Below are 11209 nucleotides of genomic sequence, written 5' to 3' on the forward strand. Positions count from 1 at the left end.
GGGATATGAATGAGTAATTTTTAAAGAAATCCAAGCTATCAATAGCCATAAGAAAAATACTCCTAATTATTGTTAATTGGAGTAATTAAAATTAAAGCAATTCTGTGGTTCCATTGCTCATCCATCCCACTGGCAAAGTTGGCAGAAAAAGAAAATGACGAATGTTGGAGGGGCTGCGGCAAAGTAGGCATGAATGCACTGCTGACGTAGCTGAATGTTATACAGCCACTCTGGAAAGCCATTTGGAACTGTTATGAAAAAACAACAACAAAACATTAAACTGTGCATACCTTTTGAACAACTAGCAACATCACTCCTAGCCTAAAGAGCTCAAAGAAAGAGAAATAGGTCTATGTACAAAAACATTTGTAACTATCTTTTTTTGTTGTAGCAAGAACTTGAAATAGAAGAGATGCCCTACCAATTGGGGAATGGTTGAAAAAATTGCGACATGTTAATGTAATGGAATACTCTATTATAATTTCAATGTATTTATATATACATATGGAGCTATAATTACAATATAATTACAAAGTATTAAAATGTTATTTAGGACAGATAAGAAAACTTAGGCCTGAGGAGATGACTGATTCCCTAGTCACACAGCAAGGTGGCAGAAAGGGCACTAGACCTCAGATTTCCTGAACACCAGCCCAGAAATCTTGCCTTTACAGCATGCTGTTTCTCTTGGGCAGTTATTTTGCTTTGGTCCTTTTGAAACAGCCAGTAAAACAAGGAGGCAGAGCAGACATCCTACAGTGGGGAAAGGAGGTGTTTCTAATTTAACAATGATCTGTTTGTACCCACGCATACTCCTCACCCAACGAGACTCCGAGATGCTGAAACGTCACTGATTACTGATCGGTCTGGTTAGGGAAGGCTCCTATTGCAGGAAAAAGAAACTCATGCTTTCCTTTAAACCGGGGAATTTCCCGGTCTGTGGCTGGTCCTGTGACCATAGCCTGACCTGAGATCCCGAGGATCTTGGAATTTTCTTAGCCCTGAGCTACAGGAGTCAGGGATAGGAGGGGAAGTGTAGAGAAGGGGTGCTTAACCTTTATTGTGTCCTTGTGGTTGTGACAGTCTGATGACGACTAGGGACCCCTTCTGGGAATCATGCTTTTAAATGCACAAATAAAATACAGAAAATTACAAAGAAATCCAATTGTATGTAAAGATATGATTTCCCACTCCATCCCCACCTAAATTCAAGGACTTCCTCAAATCCATCCATGGAGAAGGGAGAAGGTCTTGGACTTCAGGTTAAGAACCTTTGCTGTATAGTGATAGATAAGCACCTGCGAACCCCAACTGGTTCCTAGTAACAGCACCCCTCACTGAGGGGTAAGACATTTATCTCCAGGCATCTTTCCTTGTCTAACCTTGCGAGATCGAGTCCCGTCTACACGGGAGGTGATCTGTGAAACGGTTCCGGGACCCTCTGAGGAATGGAGCTGGACTTGGAATCCAAGAGACTGGGCATCGGCTTCTGAGTCTTCCGGGCTGAGATAAATTCTTGCCTAAGGATAAATGCTGGGGAGGAACTGGGGGAGGGGTACTGAGCTTTGTCATTAGGCAGGAAAGACTCAGGCGTAATCTTTCTTTCTTTCTTTCTTTCTTTCTTTCTTTCTTTCTTTCTTTCTTTCTTTCTTTCTTTCTTTCTTTCTTTCTTTCTTCTTTTTATTTTTCTTTTTTTTTTGTGGGGCAATCGGGGTTAAGTGACCTGCCAGGGTCACACAGATAGTAGTAAGCTTAATATTTCTTTATCCAGTCCCCTTCCTGCCCTCCCCGCTTTCATTCTCCCATTTCTCCCGGACTTAGTGTCTTCTGGGACAAAATCTACAAATTAAGGGGTTTGTCAAAGACCCGGGCTGCGGGCTGTGAGGTCTATAAAACCGCTTTACCCCGAGATTTCCTTCATCTTTCCAGAAAGCACCTCTTTGCCCTGCCGTTTCCCTCTCTCCTCCCCTCCTGTCTGATTCCCTTTATTTCCATACCCTGCTTCATCCACAGAATCACAGCCTGTTAGATCTTGTTTTACAGATAAGGGAACTGAGGCTCCGAGAAAAGAAGTAACCTGCCCGAGGTCACACAGCAATGACCTAGGTTCTCCTGCCTCCACGCGCACTGTGCTTTCCTCTCGCATTCGCTTCACCCTTTTGCTGCCTTTTCCTGATAGAAGAGGGAGGCTTTTCAGTTAGATGAAGGAGGTTGGGAGGTGGGGAGAAGGAGGTGGATGTCTTCCAGCTAATGATTTTACCGAAATTCCATTCCCAACAGAAAGCAGAAGTTCGAATTCTTGATCTTTCTTGTCCTGCGCCCTTAGCTGGTTGGGAAACCCTACACTGAATGTTTAAAGGCTACGTTAGCGGACAATTGTTTGAATTTGGTGCCCTCTGCTGGTCAAAGAAAATCTGCTGTTTCGATCTCTCTGTTCAAAGGTCCTATCTCTGAAAAGGAATAGTTGGGCCTCTGCTTCCAGAGACAGAAGGGAAAGTACCAGTAGTGGGCCAAACAATGCTTCCCTTCCTGTCCTTTATGCATTAATTTTGTGCAGAAGTTTTTCAGTTTCATGCAGTTAAAATGATCAATTTCGTCTTTTGAAATTGCCTCTATCCCTTGTTTGGTTAAGATTTCATCCCCTACCCAGGTCTTTGAAACAAATATAATTCTCTCTCTCTCTCTCTCTCTCTCTCTCTCTCTCTCTCTCTCTCTCTCTCTCTCTCTCTCCCTTAATTGAAAAAAAAATATGATCTTTAGTATTCAGGTCACTCCATTTTGAACTCACTGTGGAATATGGTGTGAGCTGCTGGTCTAAGACTTATTTCTGCTAGACTTATGTCTACTTTTCCCAGTATTTTTTATCAAGTATGACATTCATTCCTAGATAATGTAAGTTTTTAGGCTGATCAAAAGCCGAAATATTGAGCCTTTTCCCTCAGGGAGTTTACATTCTAGTAGGAAAAACAGCACGTATCGTTATCAATGACATGTTAACAGATTTTTGTATGACACATGGCTGGGAGGGATAATTAATACTGCAGATGACAGATTTAGAATTCAAAACTGTCTAAAACATGTGGGTTTTTATTTTTACTTTTACTTTCATTTTATTTTACAAGCCTATGAGATGGGGAACCCAAGCTGGATAACAGTTCATCTAAAAGAAAAGTCTGGAAGTCTTAGTGAACTTACTTCCAGAGTAATGTGAGACAGTTGTGTGTTAGGACAACCAGAAAAGTTGATGCAAACTTGGGTTGTGCTCACAGGGACAAAGCATTTGGGAAGGGGGGAGGAAAGGTTCTGTTGTCCTGTGCCCTGGCTAGACCACATCTGTCTTACTATGTCTAATTCTAGACACCACATTTAGGAAAGACACACGTACATTGGAAATTATCAAGCCAAAGGTGACGGGCATGGTGAAGGGCGTTGAGTTCATGCCAAGACCTGGTTGAAAGAAATGTTTAGAGGAAAACACTGAGAAGGCCCATGATAGGGCCTTTTGTTTTCAAATATTTGAAGGGTTGTTTTGTTGTCCTTCCACATTGCTTCTAGTACAGCATCCAGGGGTCAACCCCATGATTGCTGTCTACCCAAGAATAAGTTGTTAGAAGAGAGATCTTGGACTAATGCTAGAATAGACTTTTGAAATATCAGTTTCAAAACAATGATTTTGTTTTTGTGCTCCTGATTACCAGGCTCTTCCTCCCAGAACCAAATTCCACAAATAAATGCCTAAGGAGGTAAAAAGAGTAAGCATTTGTATAGCATGTAATATATGCCAGGTTCTGTGCAAAGTGCTCTTAAAAATTAAAAAAAAAACCCAAATTTTATCTTGTTTGATCCTCACAATGATCTTGTTGGGTAGGTGCAATTATTGTCCCCATTTTACAGTTGAGGCAACTGAGACAGAGGGAGGTTAAGTGACTTGTGAAAGCCCAGGTCTCTGGGGCTCTGTGCCCAGTTCTTTATTCACTGCACACCAGCTGCCTAGGAAGAGAGGCAGGGCTCTCTGATCCAGCAGTTTCTTGGATCTTACCTCCAAGACTCATTCAGTGAGGTCAGGCTGTCTTTAGGTACTTTCTTATTTTATTACCTCTCTGGAATCACTCAGGCCTTGAGCTACCTCCACGATCTGGACAATATCTTTCCAAGGAGACCTTGGGAAAATAAAGGGTAGAATTTTGGAAAGTGCTCTATTTTTTTAAACAGATATACACACTCACATAAAATATGTGTGTTTTTTAAAAAAATTGCTTATTTTTAGTGTTCTTTTTGTAAAGTTTTGAGTTCCAAATTCCCTCCCTTACCCATTGGAAGACAAGCAATATGTAAAATCATACGAGAAATATTTCTATATTAGCCATATTGCAAAACCAAAATAAAACAAAACAAAGCCCAAGCAAGGCAAATAAAATGAGAAAATTATACTTCAGTGAAGTGAAGATGGCAGAGTAAAAGCAGTGACTTGCTTGAGGTGTCCCCCAAACCCTTCCAAATACCTGTAAAAAATGGCTGTACACAAATTCTAAAGCAGTAGAACCTGCAAAAAGGCAGAGTGAAACAAATTTCCAGACCAAGACAACCTGGATGGTTGATTGGAAAGGTATATCATGCCAGGCTGGGAGAGGAACACAGTTTAGTGTGAGCATGCAGACCACAGTGAACCTGGAGTAGGCCTCAGAGGACTGAATCACCTGCAGCTGTGGTGGATTCCAGACTTCTTAACCCATGAACACCAAAGACAGTAGAAGGTCAGTAGGAAAAGTCTTTGCCGGGGGTGAGAGAGAAGCATGGGGTCCCAGCCCCATTCCGTGAGTGTAGGCCCTGGGGGTGGGGGCTGCCTCTGGAGCTTCCAGCCCACAGACTGAGGGGGAATCGAGTGGCTGATCAGAGGGGCATTGCAGGGATCTCTCTGCTGGTGCAGGATTCTCTTGCTTTGCCTGTGCTTGGATCTGAGTCACAGTTCTGTGTGGCAGTCCTGTGGTGAGGAGGAACACTGACATGGTGGAGCTTGTAGTAGTGGTTCAGTGGAAATCATCCTCACAGTTTCAAGACAGCAAAGAGTGCTTGTGGTCACTCATAGACCAGAGCACAGGCCAGGAAAGGAGTAAACACCTCACCCTTGATCATAGCACCTTGGAAGAACTGAAAATTTTCAGGTCCCTAGAAGTATCTCTGAAAACAGCTGCACAAAACCCCTGAAGTTTGGGACAGTACATTTTCCACACTGGAATCAGACTCCTTCCTTAACAAAGAGTTTATAAATCAAGTAATTGGCTGGGATCATGAGCAAGCAGCACAAAAAGAATCAGACCATGGAATTTTTTTTGGTAACAAAGAAGATAAAAACATACAACCAGAAGAAGTCAACAAAGTCGAAGCTCCTACATCCAAAGCCTCCAAGAAAAATATGAATTAGTCCCAGGCCATGGAAGAGCTCAAAAAGGATTTTGAGAAGCAAGTAAGAGAAATAGAGGGAAAACTGCGAGTGATGCAAGAAAATCATGAAAAACAAGTCAACAGCTTGCTAAAGGAGACCCAAAAAATACTGAAGAAAATAACGCCTTAAAAAATAGCCTAACCCAAATGGCAAAAGAGGTCCAAAAAGCCAATGAGGAGAAGAATGTCTTACTTAAAAAACAAAATTGGGCAAATGGAAAAGGAAGTCCAAAAGACTACTGAAGAAAATACTTCCTTAAAAATTAGAATGGAGCAATTGGAAGCTAGTGACTTTATGAGAAATCAAGACACTGTAAAACAAATTCAAAAGAATGAAAAAATAGAAAACAATGTGAAATATCTCATTGGAAAAACAACTGACCTGGAAAATGGATCCAGAAGAGAGAATTTAAAAATTATTGCACTATCTGAAAGCCAAGATCAAAAAAAGAGCCTAAATATCATCTTTCAAGAAATTATCAGGGAAAACTGCCCCAATATTTCAGAACCAAAGGGCAAAATAGAAATTGAAAGAATCCACCAATTACCTCCTGAAAGAGATCCCCGAAGGAAAACTTCTAGGAATATTGTAGCCAAATTCCAGAGTTCCTAGGTCAAGGAGAAAATATTGCAAGCAGCCAGAAAGAAACAATTCAAGTATTGTGGAAACACAATCAGGATAACAGAACATTTACCAGCTTCTACATTAAGGGACTGCATGGCTTGGAATACTATATTCCAGAGGGCAAAGGAGATAGGATTATAGCCAAGAATCACCTACCAGAAAAACTGAGCATAATCCTTCAGGGGAAAAAATGGACATTCAGTGAAATAGAGGACTTTCAAGCATTCTTGATGAAAAGACCAGAGCTAAATAGAAAATTTGACTTTCAGATACAAGACTCAAGAGGAACATGAAGAGCTAAACAGGAAAGAGAAAACATAAGAGACTTATTAAGGTTGAACTGTTTACATTCTGCATGGAAAAATGATATTTGTTATTCATGTCTCTTTGTAGCTCATGTAACTCTTTGTCAGTATTAGAGTAGTTGGAGGGAAAATTACATGTATGTCTATCTATATATATATATATATTTATATACATGTATATATATAGGGCACAGGGTGAGTTGAAAATGAAGGGGTGATATCTGGAGAATAAAGTTAAGGGGTTTGAGAGAGGATTATATTGGGAGAAGGAGAAAGGGAGAGGTAGAATGGGGTAAATTATTTCACATAAAACAGACAAGAAAAGGCTTTTACAGTGGAGAGGAAATGGATGGAAGGTGAGAAGGAATGAGTCAATCTTATTCTCATCAGATTTGGCTTAAGGAGAGAATAACATACATACTCAATTGGGTATGGAAATAAGGGGGGTAGGGGAAAAGACAGCAGAAGGATGATAGAGGGGAGGGCAGATTAGGGGAAGGGGTAATCAGAAGCAAACACTTCTAAGGAGGGACAGGGTCAAAAGAAAGAATAGAATAAGTCAGGGACAGAATAGGATGAAGGGAAATATACTTAGTTTTTCACAATATGACTACTGTGGAAGTGTTTTGCATGACTACACTTATATAACCTGTATCAAGTTGCTTGCTTTCTCAATGAGGGTGGATGGGGAGGGAGGAAGGAAGAAAATTTGAAACCCAAAATTTTAAAAACAAAAGTTAAAAAAATGTTTTCACATGCAACTGGGAAATAAGATATACAGGAAATGGCGTATAGAAATCTATCCTGCCCTACAGGAAAATTGAAGGGGAAGGGGATAAGAGAAGGGGGGGGGAGAGATAGAAGGGAAGGCAGATTAGGGGAATTCAGATTACATGCCATTTTGGGGTGAGGAGAGGGACAAGATGGGGAGAAAATTTGGAACTCAAAATCTTGTGGAAGGGAATATTGAAAACTAAAAATAAATACAATTAAAAAAAAGAAAATTATGCTTCAATCTGTGCCCAAAGTTCATCAGTTCTCCCTCTTGAGGTGGATAATATTTTTTTCATCATGAGTCCTTTGGAATTGAACTTGGAGCAATTGATGAGAGCAGGTAAGTCTTTCACAGTTGATCAGCATTACAGTACTGCTATTACTGTACATAATGATCTCTTGGTTCTACTTATTTCCTTTTGTATACATGTCTTCTGTTCATATAAGTTTTCCCATGTTTTTCTGAAACCACCCTACTTTGTTATTTCTTACACACAATATTACTTCATCACAATCATATGCCATAACATGTTCAACCATTCCCCCTTTGATGAGCGTCCCCTCAATTTCCAATTCCTTGCCACTACAAATAGAACTGCTAAAATATATTTGTACATATAGGTCCTTTTCCTTTTTCTTTGATCTCTTTGAGGTACAGACCTAGTAGTAGTATTGCTAAAGCAAGGTGTATTCAGTTTTATAGTCCTTTGCACATAGTTTCAAGTTCTTTTCCAGAATGGTTGTACCAGCTCCACCAGCAATTCATTAGTGTACCTATTTTCTTTCATCCTCCCCATCATTTGTCATTTCTGATAAGTGTGAGATGGTACCTCAGAGCTGTTTTAATTTGCATCTCTCTAATCAAATGACTATAGATAGCTTTGATTTCTTCTTGTGAAAACTGCTTGTTCATGTTTTTGACCATTTTTCAATTGGAAAATGGCTCTCATGTTTTACAAATTTGACTCAGTTCCCTATATCTTTTTTTCCCATATATTCGAATAATGAGAACTTTATCAAAGTAACTTGCTGTAAGTTTTTTTTTGGCTATTACTTGATTCTCTATGATACCTTTTAGCAAAATGTAGTTTTCCTGATTGTCTCTTTTAATTAGGTCTATTTTTGCTTTTGCTTCATCTGAGATAATGATCCTGCTTTTTTTGTCTGTTTTGCTTATGACCACTGCCCTCTTTTATCCACCTTCTCTTTTGTCACTTCCAATCCCTTTCTCTTATCTCCTTTTCCTCCTACTTCCTTGTTGGATAAGTTAGATTTCTACACTAAATTGAGTGTGTACACATAGCTTTCCCTCTTTGAACCAATTTAGATGTGAATGAGGTTCAAGCATTGCCTGTTCCTCCCTCTCCCCACCTTCCCCTCTACTGTAAAAGCTCTTCCTTGCAAACATCTTTTATGTGAGAAAAATTTTCACTATTCTACTTCTCTTCTCCCCCTTCTCCTAGTGCACCCCTCTTTTTCACCTTTTCATTTTTTTTAGATCATTGCAACATAATGGACTCATATCCATGTCCTTTGTCTTTGTTGACTCTATTCAAATACTGATAAATTTTTTAGGAGTTTGTATCATCTTCTTATAGAAGAATATAAACAGTTTAACTTTATTAAGTCCCTTATGATTTCTTGTGCTTCTCTTGAGTCTTGTGTTTGAATCTCAAATTTTCTTAGATAACTTGGTATCTATTCTGAGTCTCTGATTGAAGATGAGGAAGATTCTTTATCTAGCTCTCATAGAAGAAGGGGTCAGTACCTCAGAAAGACTTGTAAAGGGGCCAAGATTTAGCATGAATCCCATGTTGGGACTTTTAGGGGTGGGGAGAAATTCTGGTCAGAGATCATGAAAAGGATTATGGGATGAGGCTAATTTTGGTAGTAAATCAGGCCCTGGTCTAGGTTGTAAGGAAGGGCACCATCTTTTCTTAGCACCACGACCATCTTAGAAATGATCCTTAAATGTGATAAGTACATGCTATTGTGCTGGAAATGCCAGGAAATGTATAGAGTGCTGGATTTGGAGTCAGGAAGACCTGAGTTTGAGGCAATATAAATCATATTCTTTGCAAACCCTGGAGTGCTATCTAAATGCCACAAACTCTTGTTACTGTTGGCACCATGGCCCTGATGTCCCTGGTGAGACTTCTGCTCATCATCACTGTTTTTTATCTTGAGATGCCTTGGACCTGACCCTCATATCATCCATCCCCACCACATGGACAAAATCACCAAGATCTCAGAAGCTGTTCTTCTATGGGGTATGCCATGCAAAGCCTGGGACTTTGGATTTTGAGTATTCCTGGGGATCATTTTTGTAGTGTGTGTGTATGCGTGTGCACATGTGTGTGGGTGATATGTGTCTGTGGGTGAATGTGTATATGTGCATTGCGGTCATGTGTGAGTGTATGTGCATTATTATATGACTATGTGTGTGTACGTTTGCATATGTGCATGTGCATTTGTGTATATGTGAGGGAATCAAAGTGATTAGGACAGCAAGTGGTTAATTGTGAGAAAGGAGTGAGTTCATCTTGTGACTCAGTTCTGGAGGTAGCTCAGTTCCCTTTCTATTCAATTATGTGTCTAGTCGAAATTCTATCCTGTGAGAAAAACTGATTCAGTTGTGGGAACTGGAAGAAAACCTTATCGTGTTGTTTGAACTTAGCTCTGCACAGCTGAGAAATTGCTATTACTGTGCAACTTTCCTTTTGTTAATTGTTCTGTGATCTACATGTCTCATTTCATTGCAATCCTGATTCTGAACCAGTAGCCGAGAGCACGTGGGAGAGATGTTGTTCTGTTTGGCTCCAGGGAGCAGAACTAAGAGCAGGATACAGACGGTGAAGAGACCAACTGAGGTTTGTCATCAGGAACATTTCCTTACATTTGTCAGCTTTCCCAAAATGGAAAGGATCTCTCAGGAAACAATAGATTTCTCCCATTTGTGGGCTTCTGGCAAAAGCTAGATGACCTCTTGCCCATTCTAAAGAGAGGTCTTTTTCAGGTATGGACCAGACTAGATGGCCACTGTTGTCCCTCGTAAGTCTGAAATGCTGTGATTCTTCCCCTTCTTATCTTTGTGTAACCTTGAGCAAGTTTTTCCCCTTCTCTGGGGCTGAAGTTCCTCCTTTGAAAAATGAGGGGGTTTTATGAGATGATATCTAAGCTCCCAGGACATCAGCCCATAGGAAAACTGGGCCAGGCCAGGCTATGGCTCTGTGTTTCCAATGGCTCATTTCCTGGGGGATAGGAAGGGAGGGTTCATCAAGGGGCCTTTCCCTGCCTACGCTGCGTCTGTCTGTTCAGCTATTTCCAGCCATCAACCATGAACCTGCTTTTCTCCCTTCTCTTGCTCCTGTGCTTCTGTGAGTCCACCCAGACCTCCTCTTGATTCCTACTGCCCCCTGTACTCCTCACCAGTGAGTGAAGGAAGCAGGAACTAGGATAGCTGGGTCTCCAATTAGAGGGTTGGAAGGATGGATATCTGGGCATGTGAGGGAGCATGGGCTGAGGGCCCAGACACCAGAGACATCCGTTACAGGGTCTCAGGTTGTGAGATCGACACTTAGATCATTTGGGGGTGGGGACTAACAGATGCCTGGCTCCATGAGGGGTCCAATCTGATGGAAGGCAAATTGGGAGCTGACCTCTACTCACCGTCATTGTAGGGCATATGGGTCACATGGCTGGCACACCACCTGGTGAGTAACTGCATTTATCCTGCCCTCCTCCTGTCTCTCTTCCCTACTTACCCTTGAGTCCTTCCTATTTTTGGTCTCTTCAACCTTTTAGGAACCAGGCATTCAGCTTGTGCCTGGATCCTGTCCCCTATTTCTAGGCCTTATCCCATTGGAATCTATCCTTATTCCCTCCCCAACACTCAGTCCCTAAAAATCATAGACAGAACAAAAAGGGGACATAGAGATCATTGATTCCAATTTATCCACTTTACAAATAAGGAAATTGAGGTGTAAAGAGGTCACATCACTCCAAACCCAAGCTCTCTGAGTCCTAAGGGACTGGGGATCACTGATGGCATTCATCCAAATTC

At 40.9% G+C, this 11209-nt stretch overlaps 1 long non-coding RNA gene across 1 annotated transcript; it reads right to left on the reverse strand.

Annotated features, from left to right (window-relative positions):
* Positions 1-48: 48 nt before the first annotated feature.
* LOC144457606 (uncharacterized) lies at positions 49-1730 on the reverse strand. The gene is made up of 2 exons (XR_013487062.1): positions 1383-1730; positions 49-248 (listed from the first exon to the last, which is right to left on the reverse strand). It is a non-coding gene; the product is annotated as an uncharacterized LOC144457606 (long non-coding RNA).
* Between the last annotated feature and the right edge of the window lie 9479 nt (positions 1731-11209).

This window comes from Phascolarctos cinereus, unplaced genomic scaffold (assembly GCF_003287225.1).
Source record: "Phascolarctos cinereus isolate Bilbo 61053 unplaced genomic scaffold, phaCin_HiC Scaffold_5;HRSCAF=322, whole genome shotgun sequence".
NCBI classification, from domain to species: Eukaryota; Metazoa; Chordata; class Mammalia; order Diprotodontia; family Phascolarctidae; genus Phascolarctos; species Phascolarctos cinereus.